At 33.4% G+C, this 26,341-nt stretch overlaps 1 protein-coding gene across 1 annotated transcript in view; it reads right to left on the bottom strand.

Annotated features, from left to right (window-relative positions):
• LOC111055612 (ATP-binding cassette sub-family G member 4) overlaps positions 1-24,436 on the bottom strand; it is an 85,575-nt gene extending 61,139 nt beyond the window's left edge. Inside the window, exon 1 of the mRNA XM_039428197.1 lies at positions 24,008-24,436. The gene's annotated coding sequence lies outside the window, so the exon portion shown is untranslated. The remainder of the gene's footprint in view (positions 1-24,007) is intronic.
• Between the last annotated feature and the right edge of the window lie 1,905 nt (positions 24,437-26,341).

Below are 26,341 nucleotides of genomic sequence, written 5' to 3'. Positions count from 1 at the left end.
TTCATATATATAAGAGTCCATTCATAATAGTTGGAGTATCATTTATTGTGGCTGATTTCTCATGTTCTAAACTTTAGCCTACTATCATAAATACTAAAGTGGGATTATTTTAATGTGAATTTGCATAAATCTGAATAGAGTTTAGCCTATTCAATCACTTTGATTATTGACTACCATTATATTATGATTTCTTTCTTTGATCTTCGCTTGAAACCAAAAGCTTAGAGATGAAAATTTGGATGTAAATTAATATGTAACTCAATTTAATTTCTATCTAAATTGACAACTTTAGTATTCACTTGTGATCTATCAATATCAATAAGTTTGTCTTGTGTCATGTAATGACATCTTGAAAGGAAATAGGAGCAGCTGAAGGAGTATTATATATTTTTTCTATTTAGTTTTTAGCTGATTTTGAAACATGAAAATAGCAAGCCCAATAGCACAAAAGCCTGTTCAATTTCAATCATGATTAAATTCCATGACAATCAATCAGAGCGGGGGGTTTTTTAATAGAAGGCTTCTCTGATTGTTTCTCATGGTATTCCTGATTAGGAAATAAGTACAGTGTAAAGAGAGTAAGTATAGTGTAAACAGACAGTGCAACTGGCTCTCTCAAGCTAGCTCTGCAGTGCAGGCTGGATGCTTGTCTGACTCGGACTAGGCGCTGAGACAGCAAATAATAGCAGCGTTAGTGGGAATGCGAGCGGCCGCAGTAACGTCTTCCACCCAGCAATGGTCGGCGTAGTTCCGCCTAGTGGACAGACGAAAGATCAATCCAGTCGGTTATTTGATCCCTCCAGCCGGGACGATGTCAGGATACACCACCGTCAAAGTCAGACACATCCATCCTGGCACTGAAAATCAGTCTTGTTTTGGCGGTGGCAACTTTTGTCGTTCTTGTGCTGAAAAAGAAGTGTCTTGTTTTGGCGGGGCGAGTCCGTGACTAATTTCTCTACCTGGAAAACAGTCTCTGGTTGTCGCTATCAGCTTTTGACGCTTATGTGAGTTAAGCTGACAGAATAGCTTGGAAGTAAACTGGTTTCAATTTTGGCGAAGACTGTACTTTCTTTGAAATATTCTTTTTAGAACTTAGTGTGACTGTAGAAGTGTGGACAATACTCCTGCGTGACATTGTCTCTTATCTCAACCTTATTTAGTTCTATTGCTTCCTCTCTCATTCTCTCTCATTCTCTCTCATTCTCTCTCTCTCTCTCTCTCTCTCTCTCTCTCTAACTCTCTCTCTTACCCGGTTGTGTGCTAATGCTCTCCTTTCTTCAAAACCCCTCAGGGTTTTGTTATTATTTCATACAATGCTTCAGACATAATTATCTACAACCTATCTTGAATTTGACTTTCCCATGCCTAGATTTGTAAATTTCTTTGTGTCAATAATATTCATTACTATCAACTCTTGCTTGTAATATTGTGAATTCCCCCATTCCACCGAGTAGGATTGTATAATATAGTTGATGTAGCATCGTACTGGAGGGTTAATGGTTGAATGTGAGAGAGGGCCGGCCGTGCAAAAAAAACTAAAACTGCAATTCAATTAAATCCTCACTTCTTCACTTTCTCACTATAGGCCTATATCCCTCAGAACCACACTCTCTTGTGAAATACACAATCCCCTACACTGAAATAATTTTACTCCTTCAAGTTATGTGCTCCCAACTTGATAATACCGCCCGTTGTTCTCTCAATAATATTTGTTGAACGAGCGTTAGCAAGTTCTTACTTTTTACTCAAGTTCAAAGTTGTTGCCAGTCTGTGGGTTTGCTTGTTTGTTTGAATGCACTACAATAACTTTAGAAAGAGTTGATCGATCAGCTTCAAATTTTGAACACGCACTCTTCGAACCTTTTTACAGGTCAAGTTCGTTGAACAACAAAATATTTTACTCACTTCTTCGTCCTTTTTCAGGATATAAAAGTAACATTGAAAGTACTGCATGAGACAAAATAACTTGCTCCTGTGTGTCTGCCTGACTATTATCCTTCAGTAGCATACGCGTAATATTAATGATACAAATTGTGATGGCAGTTGCTATGTCGTTGGTATTATTGATTTAACAAAATTTGAATTCTGATTCTGAATCATTTAACCATACGGAGAAACCTATGAAGTCCTATGGATTCACGTAGGCCTACAGCGTAATATTAATAGGAAAACAGCTTAATGTTCCTTTTCCAAAGATAATATAACAGTGGGCTCCACTGGGATTCTATTCAAATTGAAAAAAATTCTAGAGGTAGCTTCAAAATAATTTTGGTCTGCCATCTTCGTTCCGCCACATTGAATCAAAAATTTTCTATGGGAAGGTTTTAATACAAGATTCGAATAATAAAGAATTTCAAGAGACAATGAATGGTGGAAATCGCTCATAAATATATCAAACCGTTTCAAAGATATTCACATTTTAGTGTTGAAGTTTTTGGATATCTGTGATACAGAAATATTGCTCGCCTAGAACAGGATAGATTATTCATCACATATTCTTATCATTATCGTTCCCTAGCAACCTATTTTAAGCGTTTATATAGTAGCTGCTGAGAGAGATTTATGTGATAGATATACCTGAATAATACTATTAAATACTATATTCGACTAAACAACGAGTGACCCAAATGAAGCGATTCAAATATAAAAAAAAGAAAAATGGGAATGCGAAAAATATTATAATATTTGGAACTCCATAACTTATCATTTAATTAAGATACATTTATAGGATTAATAATTTATTGAAAAACACTAATAATTTAGCAATATTGCACTAATAGTTTTGAATTTTAGATGACTCTCTCCTGGATTATTGAGTTATGTGTTGGATATTCCTCAGTGATTGCTGCATCATCTGAGAAAACTCCGTAAAAGTGATCTCTGTTCGAAATTAACAGAATGCTCAAGTATAGACATTTAGAAGAAAACAAACATTCCATTTAATGTTCATTGAAATCGACCACATCAGTATTATTTACACGTGAATTACCGGTAGTGTATTGTTAATGTATTAAGATTTGAGAAGTTGATATGAGCATCTTATTGGTTTTTCTCTCAATGATTGAAATGAATGGCTAAATTGCTTTTATATAATCATGAAAATGTCACAGTTTATAACATTCCAGTACAATTATCTTGTTTCACAATCCATTTCTAAGTAGAGCTCATATGTATCGTGATCTTGCCATACAATTACCAAGTTGATTTCATTCAACTTCAGTGGTGCCATTTCACCAAACTGCTAAAGGGGGGGGTAAAAACCAAGGGGTATTGGGGGGGGAGGAATATACCCCCAAAGGATAGAGGGACCTGGGTTTTTCCCCATAAATGTTACATTGGAAGATGTTATTATATGCTTCATTTTTTCCAATTTTATACAAATGTGGTTGAAGTATCAATACAAACATATACATTATTAGTTATTTAATTCAATCATGGAATATTTATTAGAAATATGGGTCTACAGAGAGGCCCTAGATTAGGAATACACTGAAACAGATTTCTTAAAAATCATGGAAAAAGATAAATTTTTCTTTTACAATGACAATTTCAACAATTTCATTGTGGATCATATTCTAATTGGAAAATAACTTCCAGTTAGAAAGCTGAAGATACATCAAGCTGTTTCCTTAATTCTCAACAACCCTTTACATACATTTTTGATTGTCTGATTTTGCCCTTTCTTTTGCTTTCACTGTGACATCTTGCAACTTGTTAATTCTCACATTGAAATTTATTCAATAACTCACTTATTGTGCTCTGATCAATAAGTGTACCCATTCTGTATTCAAATTATACCACAGAGAAAAATATATTATTTATTACTCTCTACCCATACTTTCAAGGCAATTTTGCTACATTGTTGATACTGTAGAAGGAATTATACTACTGCTGATAAAGAAAAGTATTAAATCATTATGAGACTCTGAGGATTCGTGTAGATAGACCCGCATTTTCATTATTCATCTGATCCTTGAGGGGGGCCTAGGCCCCCTAGGCAGCTGATTATAAGTAAAAATTGATATTGATATTTTCATAATACAGTACACCTGAAGAATTGGCAAAGTTTATGGTAAGGGGTGAGGAGGTACTCAGCTCTTCCAACTAACATCGGATTAGTTTTGTGCAGTCTACTATAACAGACGTTCCCATATGGATGTTACTATAGACGTATTTATCATCGTATTCAATTTCTGTTTGTTAGTTTGTTTGTATGTCTGATGGAAATCAGACGGCTCTAACGATTTTGATTAAGTTTGAAATATAGAGTTTGTGATACGAGAATCATCATTTGGATTAGGACTCATGTTTAGGATAACTCACTGAGGGAACTTAAAAATGATTAGGTACGGTAATAATATTCATCAACCGAGTAGCAGCTGACTGAGAGAGTTTTCAGTCGTCAGTTAAAAACAGTTGATCAAGAGAGTTTTTCATCGTCAGTTGAAAACAGCTGATCGAAAGAGTTTGCCATTGTCAGTTGAAAACGAGACAGATGTGTTGAGTCACCAAGTTTGTTGACGTCATTTTTTTGAAGTTATTGCATGATTCGAGAAAATGGTGCAGAGAGCAGCCGAGTGACAGCAACGCAACGCAAATTTGAATTTAAAACATAATGATTGCAGTAATATTAATCAGGTAAATGCTAAAGTAGTCAGTTTTAATATACCTGAGTAATTGAATTATAGCAATTCATTCACTTCTAAATTTCCATCTCTATGTCTTTGTACTTTCAACTCTGTTTCCTTGATATTGTTATCTTCATAGACGTGAAGTAGATAGATAATGGTGGGTGTCTTCCATGAGTAAAATGAAATGTCTATTTCCGACTTCTGCAGTTGAATACTTGTAGCTAGTAGTTCTGTGAACAGTAGACCTCGTACAGCATTTATAAACAGATCTCATTGTCAATATGTCACTTCAATTAGCCCTTCGGACATCGGAAAAACATCCAATGACTGATTGGCGTGTATTGACGATGACAATATTACCTGTTATAAATAAAACCGAGAGCATTGCCAAGCTGTAATCATCAAAAGCTAATTTACAAACATGCCAACATACATATACAGACAAAAGCAAATCCCGTCGTTGAAACGTAGAAAAATCAATCATCAAAATATTATCATGAAAAAATAACATTTTCCCGCTATTTTGGGAAATGATAACTGTATATCTTCCAGTATTGAAAATGACATTCAAAATGAAAAACAATACTGAATAATTTTATTATATTCAAAATTCTCAATGTTCGAGTAATTAACCCTCCAGTAGGCCTAGACTACATTCAACACAGTAGAACCTATATAATTTGTAGCTTACGGGACCAAGCATTTAATACGAATTTTGGAGGGTGACGAATTATATATCAAGCTCTGCAATATCGAGGCTGATAAAACAAAATACGAGAAAATTATATCATTGATACTGATCCCATCTTTGCCCATAATTAATTCATAATATAGCCTCTATGAATGAATATTAGAAAATATTGTTAAATATTAATTTGACATACTTGTCAAAGATTTCAGAGATCAATACAACTGTTCAAGAGCGAGTTCTTCAACCAAGGGTGTCTCTAGTTATATTATTATATGTGAATCCATAGAACTTTAAAGTTCACTCCGTATGGGTAAATAATTAACAATCAGCATTAGCTGTTATGAATAAATGGGTAAATTGTGGTAATTGCATGCAATTAATATTCCAGCTTACTAATGATAAATCACAACACCCTTTTTTCCAATTCACTTCATCAGTTGATGTGATTTTCGGTCTCCTCATCACTGGAGTTATTAGTTACTGTAGCATAATTTTCGATGAACTCATTACTGGAGTTATCAGTTACTATGGCATATTAGTGTATTTATCTTTATGGGAATACTAATTACAGTGTCTTTGATGACAAAACTACGAATTATAGAGAAGTTTCAGTGTACTCACTAATCTTGACAATTGACCTATTAAGTGAAGTTATTTTTGTTTTGTGTCAAGAAATTTACTAATAGTTCTATTATTTAAGCTCCAAATAACTGCAGAAAAGAGAGACAACTGCACAAAATAGGAATGATATATAGGACTTATAAAATATATATAGGACTGATAAATAGGAATTATACAGTTACAAGATAAGTCATCGACTGATATTACTACGAAGAGGGATAGAAAAGAGTGATAGGTTTCAGAAATAAATTGTCAATGGTCTTGTTAAGAATAGCCTACATGTGGGGATTCATCAGAACAATACCATTGTTTGAAAACCAGTCAGCTCTGCGTAGTACAGTCCGTCCAAGAAGTATAACCTGACTGTCTTGTTTTTGAAGTGTCAGAGATTTGATGTGTCTGACTTTGTCGTTTCTGTACGGATGTAAAAGTGTCCGGTTTTGGCGCCTAACGCACACGCCAATTCGAGACTCTTTCAAAACAGTCTTTCCCTGTCGCTGGCGTACGGTGTCGATGGATGAGATAGTCGCTGTCCACTCCTGTCAGGTTCTGGGTGTGTCGGAGGACTAAGGTGGCGCGTATCCCTCCAGCCAGGCTCAGCCAAGCAGCCGAGACAATAGAACAATGGAGTATTTTTATTTTTGTGTTGCCTATAAACTCCAGTCACCAGTTTGGTTTCCAGAAACGTGGTGTACTACCATATTAATGCCTTTTCATGATGATTTTTAATTCTTCTGATTAGATCCTGGAATGTGTAGTGATTGCTTATATCGCATTTGTACAGTTAGGCATAAATAAATATCTCCTGTAATGAGGATGATGAAAAGTTCCTTCGACCAAGGAGTATTTTTGAATAAGATTTTTCTCCTGAATTTTTTATCACTACAGTCAGAAGCAGTTTACAGCATCAAAAGAAATTATTGATGAATATTTTCTAATATATATTTATCTACTTACTCAAGTCAACTGTACAACATTGATTTTTTTGTAAATTTATTACTCGAAAGATAGGGTTAACTACATGAATCAACTACACTCTTTGCTAAAATGTTACTACTAACTTTGCTTAAATGTAAATGAAATTCTGTCAAGAAATTCTGATTGAACCGCCAACAATTGTGATAATGAATAAAAAAATATAACTCTATTAAAGATAGTATTATATAAAATATAAGGCAATGCTCATTGTTTAAAGATCTGTCCTTCAGAAACTTTTCTATATATATATATATAATATATATATATATATAATATATAATATTATATATAGTATATATATACTATATATATATATATATACATATATAAATTGATATATAGATTTGCGGGGAAGGATACCCTGCCCTGAACACCATCCACCTGAGGGCTATAATAGCCAACCTCCACACCTCTCGGTTCGGTGAAGCTGCATGCGGTACTCCTGTTTTTGGAAATTAATCTCTGTTTAATATAAAGTATTCAAAATCAATGAGGAATTGAGCTTCATGGTGAAGATTGTGTAACATTCGCCATCAAAGTGTAAAAACAAGTAGTACTGTATAGTACGTCTGTGAAGTAGGCCGAAATGATAACAGCCGATCAAATAAAATTGCTAATAATTGTTGGTTCAGGTTTGTTTTGGCAAATTTAGGCTTGTTTTGACGATTGTTGAGGCTTCTAGATAATAGATTTTGTAGTTACAATTACTCCCAGCCAACTTCACACCAGCCGACAATTTTTGCTAAAAATTGTTGAAAATACTGTAATATACATAATTAGTTTAGCGTTAGTTTAGGCTTATTTTGGCAAATGTGACGTTTGTTCAGATTTCTAGGTTTTAGACTTGAGAGTTAGAATTATTACTGTCAACCAACTTCACACCAGCCCTAAGATTGACTTAAATGTTTGAAGATTGTATAGATCGTATTTACTAGGCTCTCATGTTCATTGAAACAATAAAAAGTTTTAGGAATTTATCAATATCATGATAATAGAATCGGCATCCTTGAAGAAACATTTCCAAGACAAAGGGACGGATCCAAGAAAGGGAGGGTCGTCTTTTGGAAATTTTGAAGGGTGTTACAGAAATCAGGTTTTCTCTAACAATAAACTCTTGTTTTGTGACGTCTGCACAGGTCAACTGTATTGTCTTGCGATTACTCATCAGGCGATAACACTGCTCAAAAATCACTACTAAAGTGATTATTCACTAGTTGTAGAGGGGATCCATGATTTTGACTAATGTGATTGACACTATTCTGAGCTTCCTCTGTGCTTCGCGGCAAGGAACAGGATTGGATAAAATCGCCCGCGGAACAACACTATTTGTATACTCAAAAGCGCGACTTTTGAATGCTCTCGCATATAGCATCATAACTACCATAATGGATTTTCGGTTTAGCAGGGAGAAGGGGACGTAGGAAAATTCTACAAAAAAATGATGAACGATTCTCTTCATAGTTTCATACTATTAACACACCCATGAAGTATCAAATCAATCTGTTCAAAACTAACAAAGTTATAAAAACTTCTCCAAATTGATGTTATTTTATAATCATAGTTAAATAACTTCTAGCCTTCCGACCTGTACATTCAACTGATTTTTGAGTTCCCTTTAAAAAAATTGATTATTCAATGATATTTTAGCTTTTCTGAGGTGGGATTTTATTTTTGACGAGTTTCTTCATACCTGTATTCAATTACATATATCTTATATGATACAGTTCTTGAATGATTAATATTTAACTATATATATAAAAGCGAAATTGTACTCACTGACTGACTGACTGACTGACTCACTCACTCACTCACTCGCATAACTAAAAATCTACCGGACCAAAAACGTTCAAATTTGGTAGGTATGTTCAGTTGGCCCTTTAGAGGCGCACTAAGAAATCTTTTGGCAATATTTTAACTCTAAGGGTTGTTTTTAAGGGTTTAAAGTTCGTCTTTTAGCATGTATATTCTTCTTCTCCCAATCTCTTAATTAAAATTGAAATTTCCATATCATATGTTACTATAGAACTATAATCTAGATAGAGTACCTCTTCGAAACAGTTGTTAACTGGCAACTAAATTAATAATTTTGTCAGGTTGGCATTAAGTTGAGTTGACTTTGTTAGGTTGGCACCAAGTTGAAGATTTAAATGCATTTATCGCGGAAAAATTGATTGGGCACTGCTACTTCAATCCTGGGAATATTATATTACTAGCAGTCAGGCTCGCTTCGCTCGCCATATACGTTTAGCCAGACGTTTAGTCTGGACCCCCGACTGAATCGTCCTAACATATGATAAAAATGTTCAAATGAAAAATGCAGGCGAGCGAAGCGAGCCTGCTGATCTCATTCTTGGACGATCCAGTCGGGGGTCCAGGGGGCGGAGCCCCCTGGCTAGACGGATATGGCGAGCGAAGCGAGCCTGACGGCTAGTTTTGTATATTCTTGTATATTTTTGTCAATGAGTATACACCTAACTGGATGAATACTTCTTATACAAATCAATTCAATAATATCCTAGTAATTTGAATTAGAATAAAATATTATATGAGGAAAACTGTCATAAGGAGAATAGAAAGAAAAATAAAAATCTCAGTACCCTTTATGAATTATTTAAACACAACATGTTTCGGACATTGATGCCATTTTTAAGTGATATGAAGTAAATGAATAATACTACTGGAAAATTCTTATTTTGATCATATGTTAGTTTATTCATATGATTTTATGAACTAGAAATATAAATAATATTGTGGATTTAAATTCGCATGATTCTACCAAAAATGGGGTTATTGGTGTCTAATTGGATTAAGTTTATTATTATATCTGTTTAATTTTGCCGCTTTATAAATATGAAATTCTTCTTTAAACATTCAGTTTTCCACTTTTATTACCATAATATAGTATTTTCATTTTGGAATTTATATCTGTATAATTATGGCCTGAATCTATCAAGTGTTCAGCAAATGCCGACTTTTGTGTATCTATAAAAGCGAGATGGCACTCACTCACTCACTCGCAGAACTAAAAATCTATCGGACCAAAAACGTTCAAATTTGGTAAGTATGTTCAGTTGGCTCTTTAGAGGCGCACTAAGAAATCTTTTGGCGATATTTTAAATCTAAGGGTGGTTTTTAAGGGTTTAAAGTTCGTCTTTTAGCATGTATATTCTTCTTATTCCAATATCTTAAAATTATAATTGAAAAATGTCCATACCATATGTTAATATAGAACTATAATCTAGAGAGAGTACCTCTTCGAAACAGTTGTTCTGGTGACTAAATTAAAAAAAATTTATTTTTAAATCAAATTGACATAATACGTTCAAATTCGGTAATCAATCAATCATTTTGCCAGGGATTTACTGACGCCTGTGATCAAAATAGCGAGGAGACTAGTTGTAGGGGAGACAGGTTGGCGGCGACCCAAAAACATATAAACATAAAGAAAAATGCAAAACCGTCGACTTGAATCTTAGACCTCACTTCACTCGGTCAATCATCTTGTAATCTCAATAGCCTTCTTATAATCGTCTCCACTACACTCTCATCTTCTTAAATGCCTATTTCCTATTCTGTGATGTCTATCTTTATATCGGATAGGTATCTTTTGTATTTATTCTTTTGTATGAATAATGGTGATATTATCATGGTTGAATCTAAAAAGAGTTTTATAGTTCTCAACTATTGGTTGTGATCGTATCTGTAGTCCAGTCACTATAATATACATTGGTGTTTGCAATTTATATTGTACTTTTGATTTTTTAATATTTTATTTGGATACATAAGAGAAGTCCAGAACCAATTTCGCCATGCATCATGATTTTGATATTGAGATCACTAAAATTAAACAGATAGCTGTCACAAATGGGTATGAAGAAAGTATGGTGGACAGATTATTGAGTAAAATTAATAGACAAATTTTAATCAAGTCTAGCTTTGTAGGCTCAAACTGTGAGGAGAAGACTTGGATAACAATCCCATATTTAGGCCTTGTATCTGATAAGATAGGTAGGAAATTGAAGAGAAATGGATTTCATGACCAAACCGATTTTAAATAGTCTATTTAGCTGGAGTAAATACAAAATTGATATTTGGGATGAAAGTGGGGTGTACAAACTTAAATGTGGTGATTGTAATGCTTGTTATGTGGGTCAAACTGGTAAAAGTTTTAAAAGTATAATTAAAGAACACATCAGAGATTGGAATAAACAAAATGGGGAATCTAACTTTGCAAAACATTTGATAACAAATAATCACAAGTTCACAGATAAGGAGAATGTTGAGTTTCTGCATGTTAATAACAAAGGCAGATCTTTGAATATTCTAGAGGCTTTAGAAATAACAAGAGTAACTAAGGAAAATTCCCAGTATAGTTTAAATTACCAGATTCATTTCAACCAATACAACACTACAAATTTAGTTTTATCATAAAATTGTAAGCATGCATTAGTCAATAGTTTTTCCATTTACCTATTTGTTTTATTATCTTTCACACTTGTTGTGGCAATTCTGTTGCTTAGGCCACCATTTTGTCACACCGTTGAGTGGGAGGAGACTGTCTAGCTGGGCCAATGGCAGGCGTTCATGCCCTTGACCAATAGCAGTACTCGCCTACTAGTATAAATTCTGCTGCTCTTGTATTTAGTTTTAGTTTATCAGAGATTGACAATGGTGTAATAACCGAAACCGGTCTTTCTAAGTATCAATAAATCTGTGGTTTTTGACAATTTCTTAGTCTTTTTCATTCAATATGAATAATTACCACAATATCAACTTCTCAACTACACAAAAAGTAAAATACATTAGAATTGATTTTTTTATTGAATCTTACTCATTTTTGAAAAATCATAACTCATTACTCATCGGAGATAGAGAGTTTCGAATGATATAATTCTATTCAGAATTTTATAATCTAAAAGAAAGGCAAGAACAAATATTTCTGTCCGATCGCTGGATTTGGCGAAAATATCTGAAAACTGGAAAATTAACAAAAATTATGAGGTTTTTGGGTCACCCTGCACAAGGAAATTTTGCATGAATAATTTGGTTCTGGACTTCTCTCATGTATCCAAATGATACATAAAAAAATTAGAACAATATAAATTGCAAGCACACCCCCTTTTTTATGTCTATATTGACTGGACTACTGGTATAGTTTCCTCTTACACGAATTAATTGAGCAATTTTACTATGAGCAAAAGGTGAAAAGCTGCTCCAGACTAGACTCACATTTTTTTTAAGCATTTGCTTCAAAAGTTGAGCAAATTGTTTATTCACACAATTTTGAGCATGACAATTGGGTATAACAATTTATTATTAAAGAAACCTTCAAGTGTCACTATCCTCAACTAGACAAAAATCCAATGTCATTAGTCATTACTGTATTCTGTTTTTAGCCATTCACAGTCACGGATCTCTCTCAATATCATCATTAGTCTACCTCATTAAAACTCATTTATTCTTCTCAATTGATGTAATTACAGTAATATATTTTCACATAACAATGTGTTGTTTTAAAAAGGTCCAAATAACTTTAATTGAAATATCTAGATAGTTCTCATTTTCTCAAACCAATAAAAAGGTGAATTTATTGCATAATAGAGTTCTGACTTTATTGTTAAATACCTATTTATGAATACGCGCTAATGTCAGTAACAGACCTTCAATATGGAAGTACAATGCAGAATTGAAACAATAAACACAATGGGCCATATGAATAAAGTTGAGCATTTGCTTATACTTCTAAAATATGGAGCATATGCTTCATTCTCTATGAATAAGCGTGAACAAAACCTTTTGTTGATCATTTGCTCAAAATTAAAATAAAACCTCATGTTCAAAATTGTGTGAATAAACAATTTGCTCAACTTTTGAAGCAAATGCTTAAAAAAAAGGTGAGTCTAGTCTGGAGCAGCTTTTCACCTTTTGCTCATAGTAAAATTGCTCAATTAATTCGTGTAAGAGGAAACTATACCAGTAGTCCAGTCAATATAGACATAAAAAAGGGGGTGTGCTTGCAATTTATATTGTTCTAATTTTTTTATGTATCATTTGGATACATGAGAGAAGTCCAGAACCAAATTATTCATGCAAAATTTCCTTGTGCAGGGTGACCCAAAAACCTCATATTTTTTGTTAATTTTCCAGTTTTCAGATATTTTCGCCAAATCCAGCGATCGGACAGAAATATTTGTTCTCGCCTTTCTTTTAGATTATAAAATTCTGAATAGAATTATATCATTCGAAACTCTCTATCTCCGATGAGTAATGAGTTATGATTTTTCAAAAATGAGTAAGATTCAATAAAAAAATCAATTCTAATGTATTTTGAGCATGAGGTTTTATTTTAATTTTGAGCAAATGATCAACAAAAGGTTTTGTTCACGCTTATTCATAGAGAATGAAGCATATGCTCCATATTTTAGAAGTATAAGCAAATGCTCAACTTTATTCATATGGCCCATTGTGTTTATTGTTTCAATTCTGCATTGTACTTCCATATTGAAGGTCTGTTACTGACATTAGCGCGTATTCATAAATAGGTATTTAACAATAAAGTCAGAACTCTATTATGCAATAAATTCACCTTTTTATTGGTTTGAGAAAATGAGAACTATCTAGATATTTCAATTAAAGTTATTTGGACCTTTTTAAAACAACACATTGTTATGTGAAAATATATTACTGTAATTACATCAATTGAGAAGAATAAATGAGTTTTAATGAGGTAGACTAATGATGATATTGAGAGAGATCCGTGACTGTGAATGGCTAAAAACAGAATACAGTAATGACTAATGACATTGGATTTTTGTCTAGTTGAGGATAGTGACACTTGAAGGTTTCTTTAATAATAATATACCTTCTTGTACAGTACCTCAGTTTAAATAAGTAAAAAATGGTCGAATCGACAGAATGTTAGTAGAAATGAACTACCTAATACTAATTTGAAAGTTTCTTTGAAATTCCTTTTTGTCAAGCATAATAATAGGCTACAATATCTGCACTTAATTTACGAGTAACTATATTCATCAGTATCAGGAACAAGTATAGATCATTTACTACTAGGCTCAACTATATCAGTTACAACAGTAAAATACCTAAAAAGAAAATCTCAATAATTAAAACATACAGAGGATATGAGATGAAAATGATCAGAGTAGGAACCTTGAAAACAGCCTTTTTTGAGATGTTAATAAAATAGCATTTTTGTCGGCCTTGATTTGATTGTCTCGCGAGTCTAGGTCTAATTTTGCGGAGAGATTTTGAAAAGAATAGTGAAACTCATATCAGCCACAGTAGTTTAATTACATTAGTTCCCCTCATTTAATTCATTATAACTTTGTAGCCCAACCAAAATTGCAATTCAACGCCCCCTTCCAATTCGGTGACTGTCAATTAAATAAATTGGATGGAGTTTCAATTTTCAGTTTGATATAAAATCATAACAGACAAGCAATGGAATTATGGATATTTGATGCATATTCACTCGAAAAAAAAACAGTTGATAATGGCTAGAAGTCAATAAAACTAAAAAAAGATCTTCACAGTTCGTAATGGAGTAGTTCCCTATAATATTATTATTTATGACATACACAATGCTAGTATATAAAACATTGTTGTAAGTGTATTTGTACAGTTGTTTCATAGTCGAAATAAACATCTCATACTAAATTGTTTGGATCACTCTCTCTTCAACTTTTTACAAATACGAAAATTGATCAATGATAGGTTCATCTATTTATTTTAATTTTTGAAAAAAGCAATACAACTTTCGAAGCAACAGGCATGATAGCCGAAAACTGTTTCCTGTACAAAAATATTGCCTGGGATAACAGATAATATCAAATAGCAGAATAAAAACCTATGAAAATATGTAGACCTAAGAAGCCTACAACATAAAATAGTAGTTCAGATATAATGGAGTAGGCTATTTCTATTATTAAAATATAAATATAATAAGTTGAATGGGTTAAAGTGAGATTCGTGACTCTGAATTGGAACGTGACAAATGCGAGTTGTAAAGCTACGTTTACTCTACGTATGTATATGTAGCTGGAGAGCTATATAGCTCTGCTAGATGTAAGCTCTGCTATAGTGAGGTCCACGTTATAATGGCAGTGAATAAATATAGAAGAATAGCGATGCCGATTCTCTGCATTAAATAATTATATTTCTACACTGTAAAAAACATAATTGGCATCGTTGTGGACCTAGAAAAGGATAGTACCACCGGCTTTGTCGAATAATAGACAAGGATAGCAAAACCAAAGTTGATCAAATACTGTCATTATAACGTGGACCTAACCATAGGCCTACATGTAAATTCTTGTTTATAGTAGAGCTAGATGTAGCTGCTTTGTCCTTGAAGGAAGGCTGCCGCAGCTGTTTAGTGGCTGCTGGGTTTACACCAGGTATACTGTACTCATTTGTTGTCAGAGTGCTAGTAGGTTACTGTGCATTGCGAGCATTTATTTTTGTTTTATATATTATTGTGCAATGATGGAGAGTGAATTTGACTGGAATAGAGACAAAATTGTCTAATATCTTATTTTTCTTCTTCCCAGACTAGGCACTAAACAACTGCAATCAGCAGTAAACAGCTGCGGCAGCCTTCCTTCAAGGACAGAGCAGCTACATCTAGCTCTGCTATAAACAAAAATTGACATGTAGCAGAGCTACATATAGCTCAGATTCTCTTTGATGTTTACCAAAAATTTTGGATAGCTCATTTTCTGCTATATAGTCGGGCTATATTATAGCAGATCTCCAGTGTCACTTTTTGAACTTGTAGCAGAGCTATGTAGCTGAGCTACATGTAGCTCTGCTACATAGTGTAAACCTAGCTTGACGAATTAAAATATCTAAAATAGCTCATTTCTCTAATTTTTTTCAATGCATTATAATTCGATTCAAGAATGTAATTTATTAAGAATTTTAAACAAAATAGTTACTGAGCAATATTTAGATATTCGAGTTTACACTATTATTAGATTAACTATTCAATATAGTTACTTTATGAAGTCTATGATGAAACTCTCAAAATTTGATACTTAAGAATAAGAATAATATAATATAACAGACTTGTGGAAAGTGAAGGGCGAATTATTACTAACGTTATCTATACTTATAAAATTCTTATCTCACTGATCACGATTTCTGGAAAACTACAGGATGAACTGCAACAAAACTTGGAATATAGCTTCCTCATACGTCCTAGGTGCTCACTAAGAAATCTTTTGGCGATATTTCAACTCTAAGGGTGATTTTTAAGGGTGTAAAGTTCGTCTCTTAGCATGTATATTCTTCTTCTCCCAATCTCTTATAATTAATCTTCTCTCCCAATTATAATTACTATAGAACTATAATCTAGAGAGAGTACCTCTTCAAAACAATTGTTGACTACTGGCAACTAAATTAATAATTTTGTCAGGTTAGCATTAAGTTGAGATGACTTCATTAGGTTGGCACCAAGTTGAAGAACTAATTAAAATGGATTTATCGAGAACAAATTGATTGGGCACTACTGCTTCAATTGGAGCTATACCTTGGAGTATAGATAATTTTTATATTTCATAAAACAAACTTTTATGACTGGAGTTGCTTCAATCAATTCATCCTATTCTATCAAGACTAATTTTGTTTGTATATCCGACATCACGAAAACTGCTTAAACAGTTTCGATTAAATTTTAATAATTCAGTATGATATATGGAGGGTATTTTTGAAACTTCAAAAGTGTCTGTTGTGGAATCTATTTGCAAAGAATGAGGAAATTCGGCCAAGATATTACTTGGGCGAAAGAAAGGGGTTATTTATTAGTACGGCCAAATAGCTGTTGTTGCTTTTCCCAATGTAAAGATATCTTCCACAGAAGTAAGGCGCTTTACCCATGAATCAATTATTCCCAAACATTGATTGTTTGTTCTAGAAATATAAGAGAATATGCATAATAGTTCGTTGACTGTCAGCATTCCTCATTAATAGCATCAATGCTCCCCATTCAAACAATGCTGACACATTGATGTGAATCTTACTATAATTTGGTTACTTTAGATCAGATGAAGATAATAATGTTGATGATCGCTACTACCGGGTGATTACAAATGAAATAGACAGTTTGAATAGCTTGTAGAGAATTTATTATTTAAAACTTTTTGTGTTGTTGAGATCTTGATGTTGTTGGTTCTTATTTTGTACTATAAAGTAATTTTTATTATCATGGCGATTCTGTTGCTTAAGCCGCCATTTTGTCACACCGTTGAGGGGGAGGAGACTGTCTAGCTAGGCCAATGGCAGGCGTTCATGCCCTCGACCAATAGCAGTACTCGCCTACTAGTATAAATTCTGCTGCTCTTGTATTTAGTTTTAGTTTATCAGAGATTGACAATGGTGTAATAACCGAAACCGGTCTTTCTAATTATCAATAAATCAGTGGTTTTTTGACAATTTCTTAGTCTTTTTCATTCAATATTATTTAAAAGTCTAGATCATTACTTACATGATTACATAGAAGAATTCTTGAAGTTTTTATTGAAAATTTACAGATGTTCAATGTGTGCACCATTTGCAACACGACAGATATCAACACGGTAGTCAAATTCTGACCACACACGACTAAGCATCTCACGGTTAACTGTAGCAAGAGCATTTGTGATTCTTTGTTTAAGATAATCGATATCAACAGGAAGCGGTGGTACGAAAACTCTGTCTTTTACATAGCCCCACAAGAAAAAGTCGCAGGGCGTTAGGTCCGGACTACGAGGTGGCCACGGCTGAAACACAACGTTTTCCTCACTTGCACGGCCGATCCATCGTCTAGGAAGATGTTCATCCAGATACCCTCTGACGTCTGAGTACCAGTGAGGCGGAGCTCCATCTTGTACAAAAATGAAGTTACAACTATCTTCATGGAGTTGAGGCATTAACCATTCGGTTAACATGTCCAGATAAATTCTTCCGGTTACTGATGGTTCTTGGAAGAAGAAACGCCCGTAAACCTTTTCACAAGATAAAGCAAAAAAACACGTTCACTTTAGGAGAATCGCGTATATGCTGTACAGTCTCTCTTGGGTTTTCTGTTCCCCATACTCGTACATTATGTCTGTTAACTTTTCCACTAATGTGAAAAGTGCATTCATCACTGAAAATTAGGCGATTAAACAATGTGTCGTCATTTTCAAAACAATGTTGCATCTCTTGACAAAAATTTTTACGTACAACTTTATCATTGTCATTTAAACTTTGTACTAACTGCAATTTATAAGGTGTCATTTTCAAACGTTTCCGCAGAATTTTCCACACAGTAGGTTGAGAAATATGCAATTCTAAACTCGCTGATATAGTCGATTTTCCTGGACTTCGTACAAAAACATCACGAACACTATCAATTTTCCTTCTGTAACAGAAGGTCTTCCAGTACTCTTCTTCTTAACACACATCCACTGCTTTCAAAACGTTCATACCAGTCATAAATTGATTGCCTTGTTGGTGGTGGTTTACCGTATTTTGTTCTGAAATGACGCTGCACAACAGTAACAGAGTTTGTTTAGGCTAATTCAAGAACACAATAAGCTTTCTCCACTTGAGTAGCGGCCATATTGCTAAACTAAACTGACTGTTGTAACACGGAGCAGCCAACAATAGCCAGAAACAATTCTACCAACATAAACTTTAAGAAATTCCCTACAAACCTATATCACTTACTATGTTGAAATACACCAGTTTAATTTTGTACCAGCTATTGAAGTTGTCTATTTCATTTGTAATCACCCGGTATTTCAATTCCAATCATGTTTGACATTTTTGCTTTTGATGCCAGATGTTATTATTATGTGAAATAAGCTCTCATTGAATGAAATCATAATCATTAAAGTCATTTATACTAAGAAAGCAATTTCTGTTTGTATATGTGTGTTTGTGGATATATATGTATGTCAGATGGATCTCGAAACGGCTCTAACGATTCTTATTAAATCAGGAATATAGTGGGTTTGCGACAAAAAACATTATTTTGGAACAGGTCTCAACTCTGGGAAAATTCGCTGAAGTTCCTTGAGAGAGGATTTTTGGTCCCTCAAGTAGCAGCTGATCAGAAAAAAGTTTCCATAATCTGTTGAAAACGTAAGAGAGTGTGTGCAAATGAAAAATATTACAATAGCTGTAGTTGAGTCAACAAATTTGGCGACCTAATTAATTTAAAACATTACAGTATTCATGAAACATCTGGAAGAATAGATTTAGAAAGTGACCGGATTATAGAAAAAGAAATTTAAAATCGATCTCTCCAAACATATGGTAGTTGAATGTGATGTTTATTGTGAGGTAATAGAAATGCGACACATTTCTTCAGCTTCTGTTGTAGGCCTATTGCTTCCTCTGTTGCTCTATGTTTGTATGCAGCCATGGCCTTGAGAGAGCCAGTTGCACTGTCTGTTAATTCATTATCTGGACTAAATACCACTAGAACCAATGAGAGAAGCCTCCTATTGAAAAAAACCCTGCTCTGATTAATTCTCATGAAATTCAATCCCGATTGAAATTGAACAGGCTTTTGTGCTACTGGGCCTGATATTTTCATGTTTCAATATCAGCTAAAAACTAAATCGAAAAAAAAACATAATATTCCATCAGCTGCTCCTATTTCCTTTCATGATGTCATTAAATGACACAAGACAAAACCTATTGATATTGATAGATCACAATACTGAAGTTGTCAATCCTATTATATTAAGCGAGCAATTTCTGTATATGCTTATATGGTTATGTATGTCCAATGGATCTCGAAAACAGCTCTAACGATTTTCACGAAATTTGGAATATAGTAGGTTTATGATACATTGCACAAGGTCTCATCCCTGGGAAACTCGCTGAAGGACATGAAAAGGATAATAATTATTCATTCTTGGAAAAACAGATGATAATTTCATTGTCTGTCGATAACAGAAGATGCGAGTGCCTGTGTAGGAGAGAGATAGAATTATGTCCAGCTGTTGAATCTAGAAATTTTAATCGACTTGATCAAAATAATCTGATTTGTTGACATGACATGGTATATCATTCTAAAGTAGAGTATATCATAATTTTCAAAGTAAATCATTATTTTACAGTTTTAAGTGATTAGTGAGTGTTTTTAGTTATTCAATTTGGTTTGTAAACAATCTAAATCAGAACTTTTCTGTTTTCAAATGATTGGATTAAAATTGGATCTGAATTCAAGTGTATGGAACATAACCTACTTTTTGGACTATAGTGTATAAATCAAAATTCGGGTAAGAAACAGTTTTGGGCTGTGCCTGTTAGTCCTTCCCCAATCATTTTAAATAATTGTGTTCTGTTTATTGATAAATAAACAACAAGCGAAGCTCAGTGCCCTGATATTTTAGATAGAAATTAAATTGAGTCATATGTTAGTTTACATCCAAATTTTCATCCCTAAGCTTTTGGTTTCAAGCTGAGATCAAAGATAGAAAGCATATAATGGTAGTCAATAATCAAAGTGATTGAATAAACTCTATTCAGATTTATGCAAATTCATCCCACTTTAATATTTATGATAATAGAGTTTAGGACATGAGGAATCAGCCACAATAAATGTTATACTAACTATTATGAATAGACTTTTTTGTATGAATGGACTTCCATGAAAGACAGAATCAGTGGATTGGCTGCTTCCACACTTTTGAATAAGTGAAATGAAAATTGAGCGTCATGCTATGCCAAAATTTTCAGAATAAACAAGAGATCCATGGAGTCATAAAATTCCAAATTAACTTAATTTGGAATAAGCAAGAGATCCATGGAGTCATAAAATTTCGAATTAACTCAATTTGGAATTTAATCTTCAATTGCATCAAGCAAAAGCAGAAATAACATGATCACTGCTAATTTGATAACTGTCAACGGGAAATATTAATTGCCAATTGTAATATTACATTTTTTCTCGATAATACATTTTTTCTCAATTAGAATTGAATCTTCAATTTGATATTCAAAATATTAATAAAACTTGATAGCAAATATTGGTGTAATTGATATACGGACTAAACTTTTCATAGGGAATTTATCATATATACTAGTGTTGAACATTCCACTGAATCACTGTAACAAAGTTATATTTCTGAATAAACAGATAATTCTAAACAATATAAAGGTTAATTAAATTTCAAATAACTTTAAAAATAAAGTTTTATTGAGAATAATAAATTGTAATAGTTGCAAATTTATAATTTTGGAGGTTGGCATTGATGACGTTTTTAAGGTGTGTCCTTTGAGAAAGCAAGTCATTGTTTGCCTCAGAAAAAATGGCTGCTGGCTGAAATAGAATCGTTTTTGTCCTGTTGAAAATTTTCTGTTTAAGTGAAGTTTAAAATGTTTTATTTGAGATCTGAATAATTTTATCATTTTCTCAATGTGTGTTGAATGTATCATATAATTTTGAAGTCTGTAGCCAAACAAATGAATTCAAATATGCATAGATAAGTATTTTAGATTGTAAGATTCTATGTTTAAGTGTCATATGGTTTTGTTCAGTAAATTTTGTTGTAAATTGCACAAGTATTATGAAAATTATAAGTTGATTTGCTCTGAACTGAATCTCTTATTCATAAGCATTAGATCCATTCATGATATATTAAGATATTAGCTTATTAGGAACCGATGACTTTCCTTAGGTTATAGGTGAATGCTATCCAACCTATTAGGATAAATTGGTAGCACATCACAATGAATAAATTCGAGGTCGACTCTTAAGCGCCCAATATTCTACAAAATTCTCTGCAATTGGACTACTAATCTACAGAGCAGTTCCAACACATCAATTAATTATTCAAATGATTTGACTCAATAATTTTCATGTCAAGTTGTGGCCTAATCTCAAAAACGATTATAACAATTTTGGTAGAATTTAGATTATAAATGTTTCACAAAAATAATCGTATCTTTAAATTCCCGTAGCGAAGCTAGTACTATAATATAATTTGTTGAACAATAATATGTCCGGTACTGTTATTAGTGGAATATAGACTTAGTACATGAAAAAGGGCTTGCAATATTATTTTGGTTCTGATTTTTAATATAGCCTATTTTTTGGATACATAAGAGAAGTCCAAAAACTATTTTTTTCATGCATAATTTCATTGTACTAAATACAGTGTGGCTCAAAAATCTTATACTTTCAGTTAATTTTCCAGTTTTTAGCTATTACCGTCAAATCCAGTCATCGGACAGAAAATTACTTTCGTGTTTTTTTAAATCATAAGATTTTGAATAAAAAGAAATCATTCGAGCTCCCTATCTTCAATGAGTACTGAGTTACAATTTTTCGAAAAAAGAGTAAAATTTTGATGAATTTTAATGAACAATATCTTCCGATTGTCACCATTTAAATGTATGATATTCAAAATCCCTCTGTGCGTAATTTTGTGCTCTACAACCTAAGACTAGGAAGTCTATCTCATATAGATTTCCAGGTTCATTTGATAACAATGCTCCTTGTATTTTCGAAAACATCCAATTGCCGCATCCTGGTCAACCACATCCATCCATCTTGACCTGGGTTAGCTTCAACAATCATCATTAATTTTATTGTACTCACATTGAGATTTCGCATGATATAAGTTCATAAGATCATGTTCTATGCGAATCACCCGTTAGATACATTATTTCAGTATTTCCTAGTTAGGAAACCTCAAGGATCAAAATTTCATGTGATAACTTTTGACTAAATGATCGGATCTCCACCTACTACAGCTCATTCTTCTCGGCTCGTCAAGGCGGTTCAAAATCATGTATCATAAGTTGAATTCGATGGAGAAATGTGGAAATTTATTGCCCAGTGTACTTGCAATGAATTATCTTAAGCGAAATAGACCTAGCCTATAAGGTATTATTTTCGTTCATAAGTGGATGATGTAATAAATTTTGATTTTATATTAAATTTGGGGAGCGAATGGCACCGTTGTCGCGCGGAAAATCTGAAAATTGGGTTTGGTATCAACCTAAACAGTTGGTTTGGAACCAACCTAACAGTGAACCTAATTCACTGATCTTTCTTAATCATAATACATCTCATTACCGTACCAATGCACAAGTCTGGAGTTCAGGAGTACATCACCTTCCCTCTCCTCTAAAAAAAAAATGATATCGTGCAGTTTTTACTTTTTAAATCAAAATGGGAAGATGAACCATAGCTTAATGTTTATAGGCTATCTTACCAAAGTGAAAACTATAGCTATACAACTTTACTACAGCTACCTATAAAATTTCTGAGAAATAAAACCGGCCTTGTTTATGAGTATAATCAAGCCATATACCGCACTGAAGACAATATGAAGCTGAGAAATTGAAATTATTGAACTTCTCTGTGGCTGTACTATTACCTATTACAATAGATTTTCCCCTATGGTACCCGAGAGGATAATATAGCCGGAATCAGGAATTAGAGATAATATGAAAAACGTATTGCTTTCCATTCCTTTCACTTTTATTTCGCAAGTTATTATTAAATGAATTTAATGTCATATTAGAATGGATCTAAGCTATCTTAAAAATAATCTTATATTGTTATTTTTAAACAGTAGTTTCTACAAGTAAGCAACCGGGAAATAAAAGAAAAATCATCCATAACTTGGTCGTTCTTTTGGGTGGCTTCAATAGCATTCTCAACCGGGGTTCAACAGGAGGGAGAGAAATTTTTGTCAAAGCTGGAAAAAATACAATACCTTTTATAAGGGTTGAAATATAAAAGGCAATATGATCTGTCTAGGAATTCTTGTGCCTCATCTCTCATCACCCTGGCACAAGCCTGGTGCTTATGTGATATTTCTATTATATCATAATAGAAACTATAAACTAGTATAGAAGATGAATTATTACTGATGATGTTGAGCTAACTGTATAATAAAATTATGAATATGAAATGAGGTTGTAGTAAACAAATTGCTCACATCACCCTCATTTTTACAGATCTCAGGTACTAAATACAATCTCAGGATCTAAATACATATCTAAATACAGAAACATCTTAAATACATTTAAATCTAAAAAATTGATAAAGATTCAAAGAAGTTTATACTACTGTACTTACTCATCATAAGATTATTCATTGCTGTTATTCTGATAAATCAAATTGTTTGTGGAAGAAAGATTTGAAACTAAATAACAAAAGAAGCACCGCACTAATTACGATAAAAAACAGTCAAGATATTTATATTATATCAGTAAACTATTATAAAAGATGAATTATTACTGATTATGTTGAGCTAACTGTATAATTTATTATGAAATGAGGTTATAGTAAACAAAATGTTCACATCACTTTAGCCGGTTGTTCGTGAGTACGAAGACGAAAGTTGAATTGAATGCAGACTACATTCATAATAAAAGAGAGAAGTAACAAAGTGACGTTGACCTTGCGTGCAACGTTGCGCGAGAGGATGTTACAAACTGACGATGGATGCAATCGTATTTCGTTTAAAAAACTAGCATTTTGTTTTATTTGCCCTAGCAAGCAGAACAATAGCATTGCCTTTGCCAGTCAGGGAACCACAAACCACTCTCGGTCTCAGACAGCACCGTATCCCGCATGCGTTAGTAACGGTTTTTCCCGTTCCATTCAGTCAGATCTTTGAATGTAACGTTCTTTGTGATGATGGTTACCGAGCACAGTAACTGGAGCCGTCATTCCATTTCGATGAGGATATTATTATCCAATGATGATTTATCATTAAATTCGATTTAATATTCAACATATTATCATCATTTAATTGAATAAAAGAGAGAGTACTTTTCAATAATATAATTAATGAAATATAACGGTTGTTATACAACTAATGTCAAAAAACACTACAACTAAGTCAGAATATTGTCATTTCAAAGCCAAAACCTAACCCCCTAACCTCCTCTTTCATATTTAAAACATTAATAAACATAAATCTTGATAAAACCCGTAATCCCTTCCAGCATATTGAAATTTCAAAGAAAAATCCTAACCCCCTAACCTATCTTTTCACCTTTGAAATATCCAAAATCATAATTCTACCTGTACCCGAGCCCTTTGTAGCATATTGCAATTTTAAAGCAAAAACCCAACCTATCCTCATGAAACATTATTAAATATAACTTTAAAAAAACCCAACCCCTAACCCTTTCACATTCAATACTTTGGATTTCAAAACAAACTCCCAACCCCCTAACCTATCCTTTCACCTTTGAAACAACAAAAAACATAACTCTACCTGGACCCTAGCCCCTTCTAGCATATGGCAATTTGAAAGCAAAAACCTAACCTAGCCTCATGAAACATTATCTATATATATACATATATATATATATATATATATATACATGTGAAAAAACGAAATGGCACTCACTCACTGACTGACTGACTGACTCACTCACTCACTCACAGAACTAAAAATCTACCAAACCAAAAACGTTCAAATTTGGTAGGTATGATCAGTTGGCCCTTTAGAGGCGCACTGAGAAATTTTTTGGCAATATTTCAACTCTAAGGGTTGTTTTTAAGGGTTTAAAGTTCGTCTTTTAGCATGTATATTCTTCTTTTCCCAATCTCTTAATTATAATTGAAATTTCCATATCATATGCTACTATAGAACTATAATCTAGATAGAGTACCTCTTTGAAACAGTTTTTAACTGGCAACTGAATAGATAATTTTGTCAGGTTGGCATTAAGTTGAGTTGACTTTTTTAGGTTGACATCAAGTTGAAGATTTAAATGCATTTATCACGGAAAAATTGATTGGGCACTGCTACTTCAATCCTGGGAATATCATATTACTAGCCATCAGGCTTGCTTCGCTCGCCATATCTGTTTAGCCAGACGTTTAGTCTGGACCCCCGACTGGATTCTCCTAACATATGATAAAAATTCTCAAATAAAAAATGCAGGCGAGCGAAGCGAGCCTGCTGATCTCATTCCTGGACGATCCAGTCGGGGGTCCAGGGGGCAGAGCCCCCTGGCTAGATGGATATGGCGAGCGAAGCGAGTCTGATGGCTAGTTGAATATAACTTGAAAAAACCTAACCCCTAACCCTTTCACATTCAATACTGTTGTTTTTAAAACAAACTCCCAACCCCCTAAACTATCCTTTTACCTTTGAAACAACAAAAATATAACTCTACCTGGACCCTAGCCCCTTCTAGCATATTGCAATTCCAAAGCAAAAACCTAACCTATCCTTATGAAACATTATTCAATATAACCTAAAGAAAACCTAACCCTTAACCCTATTTTGTCAATTAGTTGAATTTCTACATTGTTGATAAACAATGTGGCAACCTTGCAATGCGTGAAAGAGATAGCGCCATCTGCTTTGTTGAATGATACACAAGGATAGCAATACCATTGCAAATCACACACTGCCGTTCTAACGTGCACCTCACTATAGATACTCAA

Source organism: Nilaparvata lugens, chromosome 5 (genome assembly GCF_014356525.2).
Source record: "Nilaparvata lugens isolate BPH chromosome 5, ASM1435652v1, whole genome shotgun sequence".
NCBI classification, from domain to species: domain Eukaryota; kingdom Metazoa; phylum Arthropoda; class Insecta; order Hemiptera; family Delphacidae; genus Nilaparvata; species Nilaparvata lugens.
This window is presented reverse-complemented; position numbering and strand designations above follow the sequence as displayed.